Source organism: Morone saxatilis, unplaced genomic scaffold (genome assembly GCF_004916995.1).
Source record: "Morone saxatilis isolate NCDOM2014 unplaced genomic scaffold, NCSU_SB_2.0 Contig17, whole genome shotgun sequence".
Classification (NCBI taxonomy): domain Eukaryota; kingdom Metazoa; phylum Chordata; class Actinopteri; family Moronidae; genus Morone; species Morone saxatilis.
Window position 1 is genome coordinate 14,662,028 of NW_023339729.1, and position 6,000 is coordinate 14,668,027.

Consider the following 6,000-nt stretch of genomic DNA (forward strand, 5'->3'; position numbering starts at 1 on the left):
AATGGTCAGCATCTATCATGGGGAATCTCTTCAGTTTTTTTAGGATGACATTGAGCCCTGAGAATTAAAAAAAAGTTTTTCCTTCTACTCATCACGTCCATCCATTGTTCAGTCAGGCTAAGTCACTCGCCATCCAAAACCCCCTCGGCCAGTGCCCCTCCCTAGCTCTCACTGTAGTGAAATCGTTCACCATTTTCCCATCTAAATCTCTCTGTCTGTTTTCCTCGTCTTTTCTCCTTTGCTGGTTGCTCTCAGAGGAGCCTCACTCATTTGATCAAAATCTTGCTTCTATCTCCTCTAACTCAGATATTGTTAAATCTTAACCCTTCTTTCAAAATGGTAGCCAGCTACTATGGTTACTGAAAAAAGTATGGAAGACCTGAAATTATGCAATTGACCCATGCGGAGGCAACAGATTCACTGGAATTTTGGAGCCATCTGTTAATATCAATATAGACATTATTGAGATGTTGACATGGTAAGCAAAATGTTCAACAGCAGCAGCAACAAAAAATACATTTAAAGAACGAGCTGCCTGTTTTTCCACCTTAGGTCAGAACACAAGAATGTTGATATGAGATGATTCTGCAAAACGAATATAAACAATTATATTCACTGTTTTTGATTATATTTCAATGTTTTTTTTTTTAACCTTCAGCACCAATGTTTCTTGCTACAATATCTCTGAATGACAACTACCATATGGTTAAGGTTGGGAAATAAAATTCTTGGTTAAGTGTTGGTTAAAAATTATTGCAAGCCTATAGCAATACATTAACTACGGGCTCCCGTATTAAAGATGAATGCTCTACATGCCTATCGCCACCTCAACCTTATCCTTACTTCCCACCTTGCTAAACGGCACACTATTTCTTGCAACAGCACTAAATGTTAGCACTAGACATAGATTGTGTGTGCAATCACCTAAAATGAAAGTAGTTCCTAGTGATTCTGGGCTGGTGTGTCTAAAAGCAAAAAATAGCAGTTTCAGTTGCAGCTTTCCAGACTGTTCCCTGGAAAACTGTTGCCCTGTGCTTTCTGATGGCAGAAAACAGAACCAAAGTAGAATTTAATGAAGAATTCCTCTTCTGGGATAGAACAAAGCGATGGTGCACCGCTGATGTATGCATGGACTTTTGTGATGGCTGCATCTTTAATCTTCTCCTTCCCTTTTTCCACTTGTTCACGTAAATGAGTCCTAATGAAAAATCTCATTCCCTGCCTAGTTCCGCTCCTAATACAAACTTGTTCCTCCACCACCTCGCTTGTTCATCCATACCTGCTTCTTTTCCACCTCTCTTCTTCCATTCCTCATTCATTGATCCCTCCATTGTTGACCAGCTCAGTGTGAATAATGTATACTGCGTTCTGAGAGAGGCAAGCGAGACATGAATGAAGGTGCTGTATAGGTGGGGGAGCTCAGTGCCTAACTTATTTCTCGCCAATGCTCTGTTGCTTTGGCAATTCTCCTGCATTATAGTGCATGCATACACATATAACACTGGGGGTATTAACTCATTCACATGCATACATATAAATACATGCAAACACATGCATATACACAAACACGGTACAGTGAATTCATCTTTTGTTGCAGTCTCTGCCCACCCAGCCATAGAAATATTGCTCGTGGCCTCCTGTACTGGCTAATATACCCAATTACTGCACAGCCCTGCCGGAGAGCTCCACAGAGGTCGAGGCTCTGACACTGTATAGATGTGTGTGTGTGTGTATGTGTAATGCAGTGTGTTGATGCACTTGTTTTTGTGCACCTGTAAAAATCTTGCTTGGCGTGCAGACAAAGACTAAAAATTCAAGGCCAGGCAGATATATGCAGTTTCCTCGGCCCCATCAGCCGTCCCAGTAAACCGCAAAATGCACAAAAACTACAGTTTGCATGCCAAGAGGTGCATACACAAACTCACGTTGAGATTGACCCTGTTAAGATGAGGCTGCAAAGTAAAGAGAGAAGAGGTTGGGGATGGGGGTTGGGGCGAGCTGTATTGTGAAAAAAAAATACATAGTGTTGGAAAAAATAGGAAGATGCAGAGGGAGGTAGGGAAAGGAGACCAGGCACAGATACAGAAAGATATAAGAGACATTCTAACAGTGAATAACTGCCACACTGCGTTCGAGTAACAGAGCTAACAATTTCCCTTTCTGCAAAACGTCTCTGGCATTTGGCAGTGAAATGCCACCCATATAAACCAGTTATCATGGCATGAGAGAGCTTTTTAGCTGTAAACCGCCAGCGAGCACAGAGATAGACCATTATAGACTTTGATACCCTGACACTTAAGAGGTCATTACGAGGCAGAGCACACACGTGCATGTGTATGTGCGCACAAAGACACACAAACACTAAACAAGCAATCACTAGCAAAAGTGGCTTGTGAACTGTCTGGTTCTTGTGTTTGAGTGGGTTATGGCTATTCACACAATCTAGAGGGGGCCATTATTCACATTGCACCCCACATTCACTACATATTATGGCTATCTATCTCTATTGTGAAAAATGACAGGGACTTCAGTTCACTGAGCTTGAATAACCCCCACCCCTCTGCATTTCTCTCTCTTTCCCTCTCTCTCTCTTTGCCTTTTTGTCTCTCTCTTATTCTCTCTCCTCTCTGTTTCTGTCTCTCCAGGACCAGGACGTCCAGCTGCCATTGAGATGTGATTCTCTGGGGTTTCATTTCACTTTCACAAAGCAAAGTACACTATAACAGGTAAGAATATGTGTGCCCGTAAGTGTGTGTGTCTGCAAGTTTGAATACACAGTATATCACCCTATAATAATTTTAAACATATTTAACCAAGGATGTTGAATTTTTAATAACAGGAGGCTTATTTAGGCCTGGAAAATGGTCTTGCAAATATATACACACACCTGGTGTGTTGTTTTTGCCGACTCTACAGTATGCAATATGCTTTTCTAGAACCCAAATATGACCCAGTGTTCTCCCCGGAGATCTCAGGGTTCCATCTGTGCCAGGAAGTGCTCTAATTGGCCCAACAAATGCATCCTCTCAAACTGCTAATCCAATCAGATATGACCCACCGAGCTTCAAAAAGAATACATAACAGCATGCAATATGCAGCAAATGCAACAACAGAATAGAACTGAATAGGTAGTGTAAAGACAGTGCACGTGTGCTGTGCTGTCGGCTTCAAAGAGAATAAAATGAAGCACAAAAATGAAACAAACATCAAATTAATTGCAATCATCCTGCTGTTCCATGAAGGCATCAACAGGAGTTAAACCACAAACCCAGACCTTAATCTGCACATGAAGCCACTCACTACAACTTATTTACAGTGTATTTACAAGCTGAGCTGGGCCTGTAAAATGTCGAATTTACGAGCTCCTTTTTAATTAGAAATACTGTCTCCTAGAGTTGGGCTGATGAATTGCACATTCAATTTATTGATGATAGAGGAGGATGCAGTTCTTGGGTATTGACAGCTAGTCAGAGTATCCCCGGTGGACATCAGTTTTTCACTGAGAGGAGAAAAATGTTGTATGTTTGCAGTATAAAAACCCCTGAGGCCATGTTTTCATGTGGGATCCTATTTTTAATTGATTGAATTGGCTGAGAGTAATGTGAATGAGGGTGCTCTCTTTCTCTCTCTTTCTGTGTGGGTTGGCAGTTTGCTATGTAGTTAGTTAAGTTTTATCTATTTTATGGCCAAGGTCATTTCACTCAAGCGTCCTACCACTTAATTAAAACATTTAAAGAAATACACAAGGACATGTGTGGCACAAGTAATTTCAAAATATCCATTGTGAGTATCAAAAGATTGAGTAGTTTGGAGACATAATTCATAGAGTTTTTTTATTTTTTAAACAACCTTTATCTGACTTACCTGTGGTTAATTCATGTTTTTTTATTTCAAATTCCTGTTTTTATTTTAGCTTGAGGCTAGTTTACCTTCATTATATCTATATTTTCTTTGTTTTAATTTATTTAATGATATAATCTTTGTGTATGCATGTATGTGGTGTGTACGTGTGTGTGGGTGTGTGTGTGTGTGTGAGGTTTGAGTTTGTGTTACCATTTTGAAACACTTCCTGTACACTTCCTTTACCCCATGCTTTCCTTCCTTGACTCTCATATGACTCTGAATGCTTGCTTTGAAATCTAGTTCTGTGATATCAAGACTCACATTGTGTCTTTATTTCACTGAGACAATGAACAACAAAAAAAAGAACAACAGGAAAGGGGATATATCATTCTTCATGTGGGGGATGTGCTTTTTTCTGTGTGAAACAGATGTTTCCCGCTCCACATGCACAAACACATAACCTTCCTAATTTACCACATTACTAATGAGAGCGCAGATTGAAATACAATCCATATTATTTTCTTTGGTCAAACAACAATTACATGTAAAGTGAGTCACACGGCAGTGCACATATGCATGGACCTATAAGCAGATAAATGCTTATCTGGACATGGTGCATTCATACCATATGTAAGAAATTCTAGGTCTTATCTACTTCTAAAACTATTATCAATGAAAGTTTTTGAAGAAATGTATAATTTTCTGTTTCTTTGACTGAATCCAGAATAAAAGAAAATATATACTTCTAGTTATTTTTAAAGAGATACTTTATATATAAATAATTAAAATTCCAGCTGTAGCAGCCCTCACATAAATTGCACCTGATGCCATCCACCCCCCCCATCATCACCCCCCATAAACACAGGCTTATTGTCTTATAATGTGACCTTTGCATTGAGTGGAGAGGCCTTTGTCTTAAAACAATAGAGACCATATTGTAAACCATGCCAGTCAATGCCGTCCATACAGCTGCCTGAGAAAGGGTGCAGATTGTCCAGGGTCCAAGTTGAAGGCTTTGAGGCAGGCACTTGTGGCGTGTGTGTGTGTGTGTGTTTGTCTGTGCCTGTATATTTTTATCTGTACTGTTTGTGTCTGTAAGAGTCAAGCCTGTTTTCCAGAATCAGCAGATGGGCCTGTGCAATTAGACTCAGCCGTCTTCCCTTGTGTGCACACATGCACGGATGCACACAAGCAGACACACACAAACCCACACAGCCACATGCATACACACACAGACACACACACACACATCCAGGGCTGGGCATGAAGCAGATGTCTCTGAAACACTAGACCCGACAGATACTGTAATGGAGGAGGAAACTGAGGAATGAGAATAGAGGTGCCAGCACAACCACTAAACATCGCTCAAAAAAAAAGTTGATCTTTAGCTAACTACTGGCTATCGATCTATTAGAGCTAGGGGAAAAATTAATACCATCATTTACTGACTTTCAGCAGAATCATATAATGATCATATGAACATTGTATCATTCAAATTAATTATTATGAACAAGCTAATTAATTCAATTCAATTCAATTACATATTTATGTTTTGATATTTAAGTATGAAGCCTTCCCGCCCTGTACTGTAAGTGCAGTGGACAAAATAATAGAAACACCTGTCAATAAAACACAATATAATAGAATCTGTAAACAGGTTCATTAAAAGCTTTACAGCATTATAACCTTTACAAAGGGAGTTTTCACTGTTGTAGGACTTTCTTATTATACTACATTAGTTTTAGCTAGGTGTACTTAATAAACTGTATAAACTCAGTTTATTAAGTAGTGTGATTATTTTTGTGATGTTCAACAAAATTAAAGTTTCAAAAAAAGCTATCATTAAATGTCCAGTGTGTAGGATTTAGTAGCATCTAGTGTTGTACTTACAGACACCCTCGCTTCACCCTCCCTTTCCAACCGTGAAGGAGAAACTACGTCGACCGGCTACTGTAGAATCATGGCTTGTTCAACATGGTGGACTCCATATTAAGCGACCCGTGCAACTGTAGATAAAAACAGCTCATTCTAAAGTAACAAAAACACAACAAGTCCTATATTCAGGTGATTATACACTAATGAAAAAATTATTTATATTATTATTATATTCCATTTCTGCCAACAGATCCTCCTAAATGGTACACACTGGACCCTTAA

The 6,000-nt window shown here is 39.4% G+C and overlaps 1 protein-coding gene across 1 annotated transcript in view; it reads left to right on the forward strand.

Moving 5' to 3' along the window:
* Nucleotides 1-6,000, forward strand: part of adgrl3.1 (adhesion G protein-coupled receptor L3.1) — a 113,193-nt gene that overhangs the window by 8,265 nt on the left and 98,928 nt on the right. The window contains exon 2 of the mRNA XM_035659666.1: nt 2,646-2,726. The gene's annotated coding sequence lies outside the window, so the exon portion shown is untranslated. The remainder of the gene's footprint in view (nt 1-2,645; nt 2,727-6,000) is intronic.